Source organism: Lontra canadensis, unplaced genomic scaffold (assembly GCF_010015895.1).
Source record: "Lontra canadensis isolate GAN:19392208 unplaced genomic scaffold, GSC_riverotter_1.0 scaffold40, whole genome shotgun sequence".
Classification (NCBI taxonomy): domain Eukaryota; kingdom Metazoa; phylum Chordata; class Mammalia; order Carnivora; family Mustelidae; genus Lontra; species Lontra canadensis.
In genome coordinates this window covers 4962644-4980739 of record NW_022631034.1, presented here as the reverse complement: position 1 = coordinate 4980739, position 18096 = coordinate 4962644, and positions in this window count along the sequence as shown.

Here is an 18096-nt window from a genome sequence, read left to right as displayed (position 1 = left end):
TTCCCATAAATTTGCATGTAACTTCAGTATTGTTCACTTTTTTTTTGTTTTTGTTTTTTTTAAGATTTTATTTATTTATGAGAGAGAGAGAGAGCGAGCACAGGCAGACAGAATGGCAGGCAGAGGCAGAGGGAGAAGCAGGCTCCCTGCAGAGCAAGGAGCCCGATGTGGGACTCGATCCCAGGACGCCGGGATCATGACCTGAGCCGAAGGCAGCTGCTTAACCCACTGAGCCACCCAGGCATCCCTTAAACATGTATTCAAAAAAGCACTACACTAGATTTGCAAGTGACACCTTATACATGCTCTGCCTTTCAGTCTCCAGCAGGGCCAGCCTCCTTGACCCAATTAGACTTCTCCACTCCCACATGGCTAGTAAATACAATAATTAATTTATAAAGAACTCTGAAACACCAGCTGGCAAAAAAATTCCCTATTAATGGTTTGCACAGAACGAAAAGAGAATTTAAGTTGTAGGGGATATATGAAGTGTGCATGTGTGTATATACTCACATTTAATCCACTGAATTTCTAAGAATGTCAAATTATAAGTGTACTAAGTAAACAATGTTTAATCATTTGAATTATAGAAGAGATCTGGGTGACAAATTACTCCCACAGATGTATTTTTGGGGAGACTTGAATGTCTATGAATAGTCACACACATCTTAAGCACTATTATAAACTATGTTTTCTTTAAAGAATGTTAAGAAGAAGGAGGAGGACAGTCAGTTTAAAGATTTCTCAGTGCTTTAAGATAGAGGTAACTGTACCAGCCATCTTATGGAATGTCTGCCTATTTATGAGCCATGGTAGGCAGAATTTTAAGATGGCTCCCAAGATTTTTCCTCCTGGCATATATGTATTATACTCCCCCCATGCATGCAGGCAGGACCTGTGAATATGATAGGATGCCACTCCTTTGATCCAGTTATATTATATAGCAAAGGATGGATTTATTTCTCCAGTGATTACATCACGTCCTATAAGACTATAGTAGCTGTAGTGGTAGCCGTAGCAAGTAATAATAATAGTAGTGGTGGTAGTAGCCCCACCAGCAGGAATAGACTGTGAGAAATTCTCTTGCAGGCTTTGGAGAAATAAATTCCAAATGTTCTAAGACAGTCATATAATTAGCACCTAAGGGCAGTCTCTAGGAGCTGGCCCTCACTGACATCTGGCAAGAAAATGAGACTCGGTAGCTGCAAGGCACTGACTTCTGGTAACAACCTGAATGAACTTGGAAGATGACTCTGAACCTCAGACAGAATTGTGCGCACAGTGGTTACAATCCTCGTCTGGTGAGACCTTAAGCAGAGACCCTAGGCTCAGACCTTTGACTGACAGATACTGAGAGATAATATAATAGTTGTTTTAAGATGAAGGGAGTTGAGGGAAATTGGAAGGGGAGGTGAACCATGAAAGACTATGGACTCTGAAAATCAATCTGAGGGTTTTGAAGGGGCGGGGAGTGGGAGGTTGGGGGAACCAGGTGGTGGGTATTGGAGAGGGCACGGATTGCATGGAGTACTGGGTGTGGTGCAAAAACAATGAATACTGTTACGTTGAAAATAAATTTAAAAATTTTTTTTAAAAGATGCTAAATTTATGGTCATTTGTCACATAGCACTAGAAAACTAACACAAGAACCAACTGCTTTTTCTTTTTTTTTTTTTTTTTAAGATTTCATTTATTTATTTGTCAGAGACAGAGAGAGCAAGCAGGGGGAGAGGCAGGCAGAGGGAGAAGCAGACTCCCTGCTGAGCAGGGAGCCCAATGCGGGAGTTGATCCCAGCACCCTGGGATCACGACCTGAGATAATGTAGACACTTAACCCACTGAAGTACCCAGGCATTCCCCAACTGCTTTTTCTTTTCCCTGGGTGCAATCCCTTTCCCTTTTCCTCCTAGAAGTCTTGGTTGTACACCCCATCATGCCCTTGACCACCTGACATGGCTGATGGAACCAAGCTAGCAAAGCCAGAGCCTTAGTCTAGAAATCTGAAATTGGGCCAAGAGATTCCAGTTGGGAACTCTTGAATGGAAAGGAGATATAAATGCGTATGCTTTGTTAACACTATCTTCTGTCCAGCATAGCTAGGGTATCAAGGCCCTGCAGAAATACTTGGAGTGTGCAGATGCAAGCCATCAATAGCAACAATTTGATTATAAAAGTAATTACAAAAATCATAAGCCCATGTGAGGTGTAGTGATTTACTGGTAAACATTTAGGGCAAGAAAAATGTATTGACACAAATGTTTATTATTCAATCAATGCACATGAGAACTTTTCCCAGTTTCCAGGATCTACTTCTTTGTGTTATTTATTGTCAAGGATACCATTCCTGACTAATTTCATACAGACCGCTGCAAGCAAGGAAAATGTAACAACACTACTACTATTCACAACGCTATGGCTCTTTGGAAGCTTTTAAAATTGAAAGAGTATAGATCTCCTGGCCTCTGCAGTTCCCTAATGTCATTTATTGAATTCTGATTACATCATCACTCATCTCATAGCAACATCCATTGTACTCCCTTGAATAATGGTTTCCAATGACTCTCAAATGTTGTTAATGTGCTTTGTGGGTGATGACCACAAGTGCAAGTCTTAGCCAGGGGATGCAGGAAAACGTAAACAATTATTCTGTTTTATAGTCATGTTACATCATCATTTAGAAGTTTATAGCATTTTATTTATGGAATTCAGAGCATTAACATAGAACAACACACCTTCCAACCATGTCTTCTGAACTAAGCCTTGATCACTACACTGCTAGAATGTGACCTTTTTAATGTTGATCACAGCCCTGCCTTCCACATACTAATTACCAGTGGTAAGGATAGATGAGAGGCCCTGGACAGAGCAAGAAGGGCAGTGCCATTCAGGTTAGCCATATTTATCTCTTGTCCTATAAGGCTTAAGACTGACCCAGGACAGCAGAATGTCACCACACTGATTAAAGGCAAGAAGTGACTGACAAGAGGCCACTGGCTTTGCAGTACTACAGTCCAAAAAGGTCTGGTAGGGGACAAGAATGGCCATGACAAGGATTATCTGACATGTAGCACATAGCTTGCAAAAGGGTGGTGTGACTGCCTTGGGCACTGGCAATATGTTAGGGATGGGGACCCCAGGATTAAAGACCTGTGGGCTACTCCTACCTCTCACAGTTGCTCCTCACTAAGAGGTTCCTTGGTCTTAAAGTAAGCACCCAGATGCTTACAGTCAGGTAAGCACCCATGCACCACCTCATACAGACAGCCCATGGAGGACAGTGGGTAACCAAGGTCCTAAACTTGTCCTGTGTCCATTGTTATTGAAAATCACCCCCAAATTAGTGAATCAGCCCCATTCTGGAAGCTAAAACTTGGTGCAATCCCATGAAAGAAATATTATCCTGGTGAGCTTTGGCTCACCAGGTATAGGCAAGTCCATATAGCCCAAGACCTACACCTAGAGTGTAAGGCCCAGAGCTTGTCTGGCACCTGGTGGACTCCATTCACAGTGAGAAGGGGTTATTATCGAGAGGACTCTGCAAGGGAGAAACAGGAACTGAGGCCAATAAGGTCTCGGCCTAGGGTTAGAGTACCCCACACAGAAGGGCCTGCTGACCAGGCCAAACTCCACCACCAGCAACAACAGAGCACTTGAGGGCTTCCATTGCCAAGACCCACATAGGGCTAGGTTCCAGCTCCAGAGCACTGGAAGGGAGCTAGAATATTTGAAGAAGGTTCTCCAAAGGGTGAGAGACCCTGAGGTACAGGGTCTGTTGCTCAGGTCTAAAATCAGTATGTACTACTTCTGTCTGTCCTCTGAATGAAGTAGCAGGGAAAGTTGGTCTACAGAAAGCAAAGAATGATGTGTAAGCAGAGAGGCAGTGATAAGAGACTGCTAGAAGAGTGCTGGGATGCTTCTTTCAGTCTCCTGAATCTACATTGCACTCTTGCCTGGCTATTCGTCAAACGCCTTCTCTTTATAATATTAACTCCTCCCCTTTTTGTTGTTTAAGCCATTTTATTGTGATTTTTGTCACTTGCCAGCATAAAGAGCTGTAGTACAATATCCAAAACCAGATTCTTAGCTTTGTAGTTTCAGAAACTCAACTTTATCATTTCCACCAATGCTAATTAAGCCTCTTGGGGACCAACATGTTAAGAGGACCCATAAGAAACTGATAGGCATCTCAGAATGTCAATGTGCCAATCTATAAAGACAACTAAATCTAAAAGAATAATGTGTATAGAGAATTCACTCTGGGTATTTTGCCATCATAGTTTAAATGTACGCAGGAGAGAAAATGATCAGTCAGAGGGTTGTTTGGTGAGCATATAATTAGAAGAAAGAGAATGAGTAGTCTTGAGGGATTTTTCTTTCAAGTTGGGATGGTTGAAATTCCTTTTCTATTTTAGGAATATTTCTCTTTGAAAAGTTAGTTGTAATCCTTGAATACAAATAGCCTTCTCTTCTGGTCATTACCAGATATATTATTATGTTTTTTTCATTGTTGTTTTATACTTATTGTAAGTCATCTTTCTGTTGACATGCTATCCTCACAGAAAATTTTTACTAACTACACTTGGTTGACTTTTGGTACATTAACTGGATGTTATTCACCAGCTCTAGCCTTTAACTGAATAATAATAATTACTTTTATTACTTATATCAAGCACCTTAAGTGAGTTATCTCACTTAATCCTTTTAGCAATTCTATAACATAAGTACTATTGGGTGCCTAGGTGGCTCCGTCAGTTAAGCATCTGGTTTGGCTCAGGTCATGACCCCGGGGTCCTGGGATCAAGCCCTGCACCCTATCCCCTGCTCAGTGGGAAGTCTGCTTCTCCCTTTCCCTCTGCCCCTCCCCCTTTCTTGTTCTCTCTCTCACTCTCTCTCAAATACATAAATAAAATCTAAAAAAAATAAATAAAATACAAGTACTATTAACATCATCTTTATTTCCTCTGTGAAGAAACAAAATATAGATCAAGTAATTTGCCTAGGTCACATAGTTAACATGTAATAGAGCTGGGATTGGACTCGAGTCACCATATGTTACATTTTATAGCCCTGCACAAGGTAATTATAATTCTAAACCTTGATTTCTCATCAATAGACAAAGCTAACAATATCTTTCCTAAAGATTGGCAGGATTCTAAATGTGATCGTGGATGTAAAGCTCTTAGCACACTACTGAATATATAGTGATCAATAAATAGAAGCTATTATTACCTGTAAAAGAATTCCCTCAGGAATATGGATTGGCTTTAGGAGACTTTTGTTCACCTTCATATTATAACTACAAATCAGATGTTAGAGTGAGTTAATTCTATTTTCAAAAGGCTGATTTAATCAATTGCATGTTAATCCTTCCAACCTCGCTTCTAAATGATGGTATTTTATTACTCCATTTCTAAATTCTGAGTCCCTTTCTAGAGGTTAGAACCACCCTCCCCTCTATCCTGCAATATCTCCACAGATTGCACTAAGCCCAGCCACAACTTCATATACTCCACAACTTTACCTAAAGTCACTGCTGTCCTCATGACCTAATAAATTTTACTTCCCACAAATTCCCAGATTAAAATGACAAGAGTTTTTTAGGTGTGAGTGTTAAACGTACTATTTTACATGATTATTTAAATTCCTTACTTTTTTGTTTGAGTAAGACCTATTTATTTCAAGAGCAAATATTTTTATGGTTGCTTATTAAGTTGTAATTGCAGATACTTTAGAACACAAGGATTACATACCATAATTAAGGAAAAAATTCGGGTCAACTAAAAAAAGTTATTTTAATGTATCTCAATTATGACTCTTGTAGTGAATTAATGAGTTGGAACTTTATACAAAGTTATTTTCCATTGTTACTGAGTAACAGATTTTTTTTCTGAATATGACTAACCATGCATAAATAAAATCTGCTCAATTTATTTGTACTTTTAGAAAATTCTCCTTGAATCTACAAATGTAAACCTCAGAGACTGGATCATTGCCACCTTAAACTCTCAGTTAATTCTAGAACCAAGAACAGATCTTTTCCTAATAGACCTGTAATATGACTTAATATAACTTATGGTAGACTCAATATTGCAACTGTAAGAGAGCTCAGTTATTAGTGCCAGAAGGTACCCGCTTACCAGTGATACTCCTGGGGAAAATCTGAAGCTACCAGGGAAACTCAAGTGGCACATGGAAATCTGGAAGAACACAGCTTTATTTTCACCGGTGCGCTCAGTGGGATTGTTCCCCAAAGACTGAGCACCCAAAAGGGTTAGGGGTGAGTTTCTATGGTTACTGGTGATGGGGGATGGTAACAGGATGTTTTTCACGGTCTCTCAGGACCGATTGGCCCCCTTTATGTGGAAGTATAATCTATACGGAAGCATCTCAGGAGAGTGCTAAATCATCCCAGGGAACTTGTTTTCTTTTCTTAACCAAGCAGGACAGCCATAATGCCTCTCAATAAAGGACTGCCCGTATCCTTGCCCTCCTATCCTTGCCCTCCTAACCCCTTGCCCTCCAAGGGGATAGGAGGTAGTCCTGTGTTGAAAGATGGTAATTTCTGATGAAACAGACGAGGCTGTTGAGGAGACAAGGACCGAAGGTAACTAGGAGGAGTAAGGACAATAAAGGGCCTGCTAGGGGTAATAGCCAGGATGTCTATGATTGTGGGTTGAAACCCCAAGATGTGATTTCTTCTTGACGACGCTGGATGTGTTCCTGGAGCTCGAGAACCTTGGGAATGATGATCCAGACTGATTGATATAGTAGCAACATTCTTCCTGTAGGAAGAGACAGGTTCCTCCCTTTTCAGTAATGAGGAGATCTAGGTCTCACCGATTCTGGAAGGCTTCTGCTGCCAGACTGGAGAGTTGTGTCTGGAGGGATGTTAATGAATCTGCGATACATTCCATGTCATCGTTGAATTCCTGTGAAAGCTTGAAGTAAAAGTTAAGGGAAGTCCTGAGGTGCGATGCACCAATAGCTATACCGGTGAAAATTCTGGCCCCCAGGAGGAATGGTAAGACTACTGCCCATCGGCCTCGGTGGTGGAGAGACCCAGGACTGGAACTGGAAGTCTGAGTATAGTGAGGTAGAGAGGGACAAAAACATAAGTATGCAACCAGAAGGGGCGTTACTTTTGTTGTGGCACCTAAAGAGAAGGTTGTTTCCACAGGAGAGGAAAATACCGGGGCGGGGGGGGGGGCAGTAAGGTAGAGGAGCTGTGAAGTTCTGGCAGCCTGGGTCGGGGGTCTCGGTGCAACCGGGGGAAGAAAGCAGGTTAGACTGTTAGCTGGGAGCAGTGGGACTGAGTTTCGTATGGGACCAAAACTCAAAGGGCTTGTATTATTGGGCAACGGCCAGTTAGGAGGAACGAGGATACTGAAGAAAGCCGATCGAGTCAAGGGGAGACAGACCCAGCAGGTGGAACCAGTAGGGGAATGGGTCGAGTTGAGCCATAAGTGGTAGGAGGTGTTTAAGAGTTGACAAGTATAGTTCTGAATGGTTGGCCCTGGGGGAGTTCGGTTTATAGAAGAGAACCTGGACCGTGGAGTGGTTCTGTCCCAGCAGAGAGTGAATATCGTTCCAGGGTCCCTCCCAGAAACATACAAACGCAGTCCCCAGTATTGAGGCCGGTCCCAGTAGGATCCTCCGCAGTTCTTTGGGGGTAATTGTGAGTGTTTGGTTGGCCTGGGACATGTAAACTGGGGAGACCTGAAGGTTGCCTGATGTCACCCATGGGGCCATGGTCTCACATCCCCATTGGTCACAAAAGGTTTCTCTGCATTCTTCTAACCCCTGGTCTGGGCAAAGTTTCATCTGGTGTCCCTGTTCTTTACATAGCCTCCCTTCAAGCACTTGTTCCTTGTATGGTGCCAGGAGTTGACATAGGGATATCTTGAAGGTGGGACAGTCGTCAGTGATCTGGTTACAGAGGACTTTGTCCTGGCCTCCCAAAGTCTGGGTTAACTTTCAGTCATATGCTGTTGGGTTACTGAGGGTCCCTGGCAGGAAGAGGCAGAGGAAACTTAGTAGCCATAACATGAAGCTCCAGATGGATTGAGAAAGGAGAGGATGTATTTCAGAGCTTAGGGGCCCTTTTTTAGAGTGATCTTCAGAGGGTTTGATGGTGACAGATGTGGTGTGCAGGTAGCTTGGCCTGGGTTTGCCTTTTTAACTTGCAAATGGTGGATCCATGGCATGATATTGCTAACCTTGAGGGCAATAGGAGTTATGAGAATTGTGATCTGTGGGCCAGTCCAAGTTGGGAGAAGGGGTTCATGTTTCCAATCTTTTACCCAGACCTCATCTCCAGGGTGGAAAGAATGGGCAGGGGTTCCTAGAGATATAGGGGCCCTCTAATATGTGGGCATGTAATTCTGCGAGGATTTTTCCTAGGGATAATAATTGGTCCTGGAGGTGTGTGTCTCCTAAGATGTTAAGGCTGCCTGGAAAAGAAGACAACAGTGGGGGTGGCCTGCCATAGAGTATTTCAAATGGGGAGAATCCATTTTTCTGAGGGGTACAGCAGGAGCAGAGTATTTCTAAGGGAAGTAGATCTGTCCACCTTAAGGAGGTCTCAGCATGTAATTTGGATAGGGCTTCCTTGAGGGTACGGTTCATACGCTCTACTTTCCCTGAGTTCTGAAGCCGGTAGGCTGTTTGGAGTTTCCAGGAGATGTTGAGGGCTGAAGTTAACTCTCGTAGAACTTCAGAGATAAAAGCCGGGCCATTGTCACTGCGTATGGTAAGTGGGATCTCGTACCAAGGCATGTCCTCCCGGAGTACTCTGATGACTTCTCTGGCCTTCTTGGTCTGGATTGGATATGCCTCTACCCATCCTGAGAAAGTACAGACCAGAACTAGCAGTTATTTTATACCTCGGTAAAGGGTCATCTCTGTGAAGTCCACTTCCAGGTCTTCAAAGGGAGCTGTCCCTGTGCACTGTACTCCAGGGGGCAGGGAAAGTCCGGTTTTGGGGTTGTGTCTAGCATAAGTGCACCAATCTGTGACCGACCTGCATTAAGGTTGCAAGTTTAGCGATGTAGAAATGTTTTGCCAGCAGTTTTTCAGGCCCTGTTTTTCCCAAGTGTGAAGTTGAATGTTGTTCAGTGACGGCATAAGGGGTGAGGTTTGCTGGAATGAATAAGCACCCATCCAGGAGGATCCACCACCCTTGGGGATGGTGAATGGCTCCCTCGGTTTTGGTGCAGCCATCTTCAGCTGCTGTATAAGCAGGATTTTGTAAGGAAGGGGTAATGGATGCTATAATAGCAGGTTGTCCGTCTTGGGCAGCCTCCTTGGCTGCCTGGTCAGCTAAGTGGTTCCCCGTAGCTGGCTCAGCATCTCCTTTTTGGTGTCCCCAACAGTGGATGGCGGCTAAGCTCCAGGGCACCCATACTGCTTCTAACAACTGGAGGATTTCATTTTTGTTTTTGATGGTTTTTCCATCGGATGTGAGGAGTCCTCTTTCTTTGTAGATTGTCCCATGTATATGTAGAGTGGTGAAGGTGTATCTTGAGTCAGTATATATGTTGACCTTTTTGTCCTTAGACAGTAAGAGCACCCAGATGAGGGCCCAGAGTTCAGCTCTCTGAGCTGACCATCCCACAGGGAGTGCTTTGGCTTTTAGTACCTCTTTAGCCATGACGACAGCATAACCTGCCTTCCTTAAGCCATTGCTTAGGAAGCTGCTGCCATCAGTGTATAGGGTAAGGTCGGCGTTGGTCAAAGGGGAGTCCTGGAGGTCTGGCCGGGTGGCATAGACTTCAGTTATGATCTCCAGGGAATTATGCTCTGATTCCCCTTCCACCTTTGGGAGGTATGTCGCCAGATTGAGGGCCTGCACAGTCTAGGTTTATGTGAGGATTTTCTAGAAGTAACCTTTGATATTGAGTGAGCCTGGTGTTTGATATCCATTTCTGACCCTGCTGTTCTTAAGAGTGATTACTGAGTGAGGAATTTTTACTGTGCGCTGTTGTCCAAGAGTGAGCTTGTCAAACTCCTTGATGAGGAGTATGGCGGCTGCCAGAGCCCATAGGCAAGGAGTCCATCTGGAGGCAACAGGGTCTAATTTTTTTGACAGAAATGCAATGGGCTTCACCCAAGGGCCTATTGGTTGGGCTAGAAGTCCTAAGGCAGTTTTGTTTTTTTCCTCATGAACATACAGGCAGAAGGGTTTCCCGGTATCAGGTAGGCCTAAGGCTGGGGCCTTTCCAAGTAAGTCCTTGAGCTATCTGAAGGCCTTTTCTTGTCTGTCTTCCCATTGTAGAGGCTGATTGTCCGGTCCCGTTAGTGAAACATATAGGGGCCTGGCTACAACTGAGAACCCTGGTATCCAGATTCTACAGAATCCTGCAGCCCCCAGGAACTCATGAAAGGCTCCTTTGGTGGTGGGCCATAGGATGTTAATTATCATGGCTTTTCGTTCAGTACTGAGGGCTGATCTTCCTTGAGTTATCATGAATCCTAAGTATTTGACCTCTTGTCTACATAATTGAGCCTTTTTCTAGGATGCTCGATATCCTCTTTTTGATGAGTGATGTAGGAGGTTGAGTGTTGCTCGGCGGCAGGTTCCCTTAGTTGGGCTGGCAACAAGAAGGTCAACAACATATTGGAGTCCTGTGCAGCCAGTTTGTTCCCTGGGGAAGTCAGCCAAGTCAGAGGCCAGGGCTTCACTAAATATTGTTGGTGAATTTTTAAACCCCCGTGAAAGTCTGGTCCAGGTGAGTTGCATCTGGAGTCCCGAGCTGACATCAGTCCATTCAATGGCAAAAAGAGGTAGACTTATAGGGGCAAGGCAAATACAGAAAAAGGCGTCCTTCAGATTGAGGCAGGTAAACAAGGCAGCAACCGGTGGGATCTGGCTTAAGAGGGTATAGGGGTTTGGCACCACTGGATGTGGAGTCTGAGCAACCCGGTTTATGGCACACAAGTCCTGGACAGGTCGGTAGTCACCATCGGGCTTTTCGACTGGGAGCAGTGGAGTGTTCCAGGGAGACTGGCATTTGACCAGAATGCCTGCTTCTTTTAGTTGCTCTAGGTGGGCTTATATGCCTATTTGGGCTTCCTGTGAGATCAGATACTGCCTTTGCCATTCTAACTGTGTTCCAGCCTTTAGTTCTATAATGACTGGAGCCCACCAGATGGCAAGTCCGGGAGGGTTATCTTCTGCTCATACACTGGGTACTGCAGCCCGGTAGGCCTCAGGGTTTGTCTCAGGGTGTTCTTATTTGAACAGTCTCCATTCTTTGTCCCGGGGTGCACTGAGGGACAAAATGAGTTGAGATCTGGAGGGTTTTTGACTCATGGTGGCCTGTCCAAAGATCAGAAGGAGATTTGTGCTCCTAATTTTGAAAGCAAATCTCTTCCCAGTAAAGGGAGTGGGCAGTCTGGAACATATAGAAATTCATGGGACACAATGTGTCTGCCTAGTTTACAAGTTTGGGATTGGCAAAGGGTTGGCTTGTGGCTCGATTCCCTGTGACACCCATGATGGTTATGGTTCGTCCTGTAAGGGGTGCCACTGGTGTAGTTACTACCAAGTGTTCTGCCCCGGTGTCCACCATGAAAGTGATCTTTTGTCCCCCCACATTTACATCAACCATGGGCCCTCGGGGGCCTAACATTAATGAGCCCAGTCCCTGTCAGTCCCAGTCTATGTTGGCTAGTCTGATAAAGTCTGGATCCCGGTTTGCCTGGGTTTCAGGTTGGGTGGAGGATTTGAATGATTTTGGCCTTTGATTTGGGCATTCATTCTTCCAGTGCTCCATTTCCTTGCAGGATGCCCACTGATCCTTTTTGAGGGCTCTGCATTGCTGAGGCTGTCCTCTTAACTGTTCTGGCAGTCCTCGTAGTTGAGAGTTTTGTTGAAGGGCTGCCGTCAGCAGGGTGACCTTTTGTTTCATCTTCTTTTCAGCCTCGCATTTTGCTAAAGTCTCTAGGTTTCAATAGAACTTAGTGGCTCTTTCTAGTAGCTGGGTGATGTTCATCCCAACAAAACCTTAAGTTTCTGGAGCTTGCAACGGATATCAGGAGCTGACTGTGCCACAAAGGCTGCATTTACCATCCATTGGTTCTCGGGTGCTTCTGGATCAAATCAGGTGTATATGTGGAAAGCCTTGCAAAGCCGCTCGTAGTAATTACCAGGAGTTTCTTCCCCATCTTGAGTCACAACAGCTGTCTTTGACATGTTGGTAGGTTTCTTGGCACCTTGTCCGAGACCTCGCAGGATGGCTTCCTGGTAGCGCTTGATAGCATTGCAAACTTCTTCTGTGTTGAAGTCCTAGTCGGGCTGATTGTCCAGTGCAGACTCCTGAACCCATCCCTCGGTATTCATAATGCCTGCTGGAGCCACCTCCTCAAGCCACTTATGCGCCTCCTGAAGGATTCTTCTCTCCTCGGTGTTGAACGAGGTGCGAAGGAGCTGTTAACAATCTTCCCATGTTGGTCAGTGGGTTTGGAAGATGGATTCCATGAGGTCAATCATTGCCTGTGGTTTCTCTGAACATACGGGAGTATGATGTTTCCAGTTTAGGAGGTCGGTAGTGGTGAAAGGCTGATAACAGATGATGGACCAACCTGGTTGGGGGGTGCCATCTGCACCAATTGTATGAGGACCTCAAGTCTCACGGAGGGGCATTTGATAAGCCGGGATCTCCCATGTTCAGAGCGGTGCGTGATGTTTCGGGGTTCGGGCTCTGGGGAGGAGTCCCCATCACAAGTAGTTGGGGGTGGTAAGGAGGCTGGTAGTTGAGACCATTGATGGTTGGGGAACTGGAGGTGGCAGGGAGACTGCAGCCATTGGCGGAATCAGAGGTGTTGGAGAGGCTGCAGTTGGCACTGGAAAGGGGGGATGCTGGTTCCATCCCTATGGAACCAGTGGCGATGGGGAGACCAAGGGTGGTGGGGTGCCAGGTCTCACTTCAGGAGCAGTTGGTGGGGGGTGGAGGAACATTCGGTGGTGGGAGCTCTTCCTCCGGGTCCCCTGATGTATGGCTTTATTCCAAGTACTTCTGGTTGGTTAAGTGATGAGGATCCTGCACTGTCCCTTACTATTTACACAGAACCGTGCCCATAGGCGAAGAGTTCTAGCTATTTCTAACCAGGAGTCAATATATGGAAACTGATCTGGGTGTCCTGGGTTTCTGGTGATTACGTGATAAACACGTCGGATGGTGAGCAAATCTAAGGTTCCTTCTGAGGGCCATCCAATGTCGAAATTAGGCCATTCTAGCTCACAGAGGGTCCTGAGTTATCTCGGGGTCATATGAACCCTGTAGTGACCACTGAAGCACTTTTTAAAGTTTTTAAGCATGCAGTTTAAGACAGTGGGTTTACTGGGTTTCCCTCCCATCGTGAACGATGTCGCAGACAAAGGGAGGGGATTTTTTCAGATGCTGTCCTGCTCAAATCCCTCGAGGGAACTTAGGAAGGTCTTAGCTAAGGTCTGTCCGTATAAGCCCCGGACCAGGCTACTCCGTGGAATAGATGAATGTTATGCCATATAACGCTCTGCGAGACTCAGGGTACAGCCCACTCAGACTCCGTAGCCTAAGCAGTGGAGCCGTACAGAGAGATTCACATAGTCAGGCACTCTTCACATTCAAGCAGGCTGGACAACCCCCTCTGGGTATTCCTGACTAATGGGAGGTGATCAGGCTCCCCTCCCATTCCCAGTGGACAGGTCTGACTTGGGCAGTGGCCCCCAGGCTTACCTGGTCCTGATGGGTGGATCCAGCCAGTTGTCCTCGGTCTCCTATTGTTGGTCCAGCAGGCGGAGGTGAGCCATGGCTGTCCAGGAGAACCCATCTTTGGGTCTGCTGAAATCAGCAGGACATGCCTAAACCCTAGGGTATGTACTCCATTGTCCTTCACGGCTCATCGCCTGTCCCACACCAGTGACACAATGGGCCAGCGGAGTTGGGCTTCCCAGTCAGGGAACCAAATGTTGGGGAAAATCTGAAGCGACCAAGGAAACTCAAGCATCACATGGAAATCTGAAAGAACTCAGCTTTATTATCGTTGGCAGGCTAGTGGGATCATTCCCCAAAGACTGAGCACCCAGCAGAGTTAGGGGTGAGTTTTTATGGTTACAGGTGATAGGGGATGGTAAGGGGACTTTTTCACAGTCTCTCAGGGCCGGTTGGCCCCCTTTATGCGGAAGTATAATCTATAAGGAAGCGTCTCAGGAGAGTGCTAAGTCCCCCCAGGGAACTTCTTTTCTTAACCAAGCCGGATGGCCATCTGGTCTTTTTCTATCTCAGTAGGAGCAATAGGTAGCAGCGGACAGGAAGGGGCTGAGGCCCTGGGGTCTCTATCAGACTCAATAACATGTCACAAGGGGACTGTGAACACAACCTTTGTCCTTCAAGTTGGTATAATATTTAAAAAGCATCTACTGAATGATGGGATAAGTGAGATAGGTAAATATAAGTATTTTTTAAACTTTTTCTTTTAAAAAATCCCCAAGTCATAAGTGTGCAGCTCAATGGGTATTTATAAAAAGAAGATAACTGTATGACTAGAGCCCAGATCATGACAAATATTACCAGGATCCTACAAAGCCCCTGATGTACCCTTCCAGTTGTTATTTCCTTCCCACGTCCTAAGGCAACCATTATCTTAGATTAGTTTTGTCTGCTTTTGAACTTCATGTAAATGTACTCGTTTGTATCTGGTTTTTCAATCAATATTATACTTTTCAGTGACAGCCACACTGTTTAATGTGGTTGTAATTTATTTTCATTGTTATATATGATATCCCAATGGGTGAATATAGGCTCTCATTAATAAGCAACTGGGAATTTCTAGTTTGGGGTTATTATGAATGTGTAATAATGAATATTATTATATACATCTCTGGTGAACATATGTGCATTTCTGTTGGGAATATACTTAGGAGTGGAATTTCAGGGTCATAGGTATACATATGTTCAGAAGTTCTGGACAAATGTCCTCCAAAGGAGACACATCAATTGTTACCACCACTGTGTATAAGAATGTATAAGAATTTGTTGTTCCACACCCTCTCCAACACTCAGAATTGTCCAAGTTTTTCATTTTATTTTTTAAATAATTTTTTTAAAGATTTTTACTTATTTATTTGTCAGAGAGAGAGAGGGGGTGCACAAGCAGGGGGAGCAGCAGGCAGAGGGAGAGACAGACTCCTTGCTGAGCAAGGAGCCCCGCATTACCTGAGCCCGAAGGCAGACCCTTAACCTACTAAGCCACCTAGGCATCCCTGAATTTTTCATTTTAATCGTTCTGATGAGTATATAGTAGTAATTTGCATTTCCTTGATTTGCACTGCCAGAGCCAAGATGAAGTAAGATCACTATTCTTTCCTGCTGACTAGAGCTAAAAGCTCAGATCAAAATAAAAAAAAAAGCAACTACCTGAGGACTCTGAAAAGTAAACAAAGATGGAAAGACTGGGGAGAATCAAAGCTGGAGAAATGCCTTGTTTGTTTTTGCTATTTTCTTCCACAGCTCTGACTTCAGGCCTGGTCTCTAATAAAACTAACAGTCACACAGGCAGCAAAAATGAAGAGAAATATTGTATTTTTTTCTTTTGAGAAATATTGTATTTCTAGCAGGATAAATGGAGAAAAGGGGTTTCTGTGAGCCAAAGGTTGGGGGGGGGTGGAACACCTGGCTCCCCCCCCCCCCCCCCCCCCCCCCCCGCCTCCTTTTCTCCCTCTGGGCTTTTACTTGAGAGTTGGGCCTTTTCTCCCTCTGGGCTTTTACTTGAGAGTTGGGCTTTAGACTCGGACCAAGAAAAACCCTATCTTTCTCAACAAGGAGGTCTTGTTGACCTCGGAAAGGAGGTCTCTGTGGTATGAAGGGCACAGAAGGAATCCACGTTTTTTTGTCTTACCTCTTTGCTCCAGTGTGGGCCCCAGTCAGCTATTGCTGCTATGGAAGACAGCTAGAAGTCCAAGAAAACCTTCTTATTTCTGGCAAGAGGGACACAAAGAGGGGTCCCTACAAAACAGAGAGCATGAAATGAATATCAAAAAGAGCTGTAGAAGGGGACCCCCTAATTCTATACATAAACTCATATAAATTCTGTGCTCACACCTGAACTAAGCATCTGCAGGAAAGACACAAAGCTGTATAGCAAAAGGTATGTGAACTGAACTACAATTTAAACTACATTAGTCTCCCCTCATCCATAGGATATATGTTCCAAGACCCCCAGCAGAGGCCTGAAACTGTGTATATAAAACCTTATATATACATTTTTCTATATATTCATTCCTATGTTTATAGCTTAATTTATAAATTAGGCAATAATAACTAATAATGAAATAGACCAATTACAATAATTTACTGTAGTAAAAGTTACGTTAATGTGGTCTTTCTTGAAATATATTTTTGTACTGCACTTACACTTTTTTTTAAGATTTTATTTATTTATTTATTGAGCATGTGCAAGTGGGAGAGAGGGGCAGAGGAAGAGGGAGAAAGAGAATCTCAAGCAGACTCTGTGCTGAGCCCTGAGCCTGATGCCGGACTCCATTTCACTGCCCGGAGATCACATGAGCCAAAATCAAGAGTCAGACACACAAATGACTGAGTCACCCAGGCATACCTCACCCTTTTCTTTTTATGTGAGATGATAAAATGCCTATAAGAGGAGATGAAGTGAAGTGAATGACATAGGCATTCATAACACAATGTTAAGCTACCCTTGCCTGACCTTCTGAAGTAAGTCAGAATCATCTGCTTTTCATAGTTGATCACAGGTAACTGAACCCAGGGAAAACAAAACTGCAAATAAGGGGAACTAATGTACTGCCCAAGTTCCAACATAATTCTCCGTGTTGTATGTATAGGGCAGACTCAAAGCAGAACAACAAAGCCTTTGAAAACTGAACTGATAGGGACCAGCACACACAGAAAGTGAGACTGAGTTTAAGGAACTGTATCAAACTGGATTGATCGCCTCCCAAAACATAACAAAGTAACCAATATTCCCCAAAGGCTTTTAACAGGATCCATTCAAAATGTCCAAGATAAAAACTACAATTACTCAACAAAGAAAATTAATCAATATATAAAGAAGTGGGAAAATATAACCAATTCTCAAGGGAAAAAAAAAAACCCAGCAGCTGCCAACACCTAAATGACTAAGATGTTAAAATCATCAGACTTTAAAGCACTTATTATAACTATGAAGTAGTTGAAAATGTTCTCTCTAGGAATATGTCATACTCTAGAAAAATTCTTATATTTTGGTACAGAAATCTGTGAATTAGAATGTTCATACCACCAGTTTTATAATGACAAACCTGTTAAATAGAAGGGATAAACCGCCACACAAAGAAATATTATCAGTATACAGCAGTAAAATTAAGAAACTACAATCACATGCAAATATACGCAACAACCTAAAACGAATTTGGAAGTACACTGTTGAGTGAAAACAAAAAACAAAAACAAAAACACAACAACCAACTATCCTTGTAAAGCTCAACAGTTTAGAAACATAAATTTTTAAAAAGCAAAAGAATAAACCCAATAGAGGAGCGTGTTAACCCTGGAGAGAAGCAAGGGGTAAAAGACACTGATAATTTTAACAATACTGGCACTATCCTAGTTCTAAAATTATTGGTCGGTTCCCACGTGTACATTGCTTATGTTAGTTACATCGACGTACGCGTCAAAAACCAGTTAAGTTTCTAAGTGATATCCGTGTGCTGAGTGCATGATTAAAGAACAGAGTTCTCAATCTTTTATTCAAATAACTTCTACAAATACTTGACTAGCCCATCATACCTCACCCTCTAAACCTACGCTGAGCAATCGGCGGTCCCAAACTCAAACCTGATTACAGTCACTTCCGCCTGGGCTCCCTAGCTCCGCCCATATGAGCGGAAGTATTTTTCTTTCGGGTCCTCCCGCCTGTAGGGGGCTCTCCGAGGCTTCCAGTGCCACGAAGGCCTCCCGCCTGGGCTGACCGTGCGGCGCCTGTTACTTTAGCTCTAGAGAATACATTTGCACTATAACTCCTTCGGCCAGAAAACAATCGCACAGGCATCCTACTCTGGACTATAACGTTCACACTCAATCCCCGCCGAGTGTCCTCATT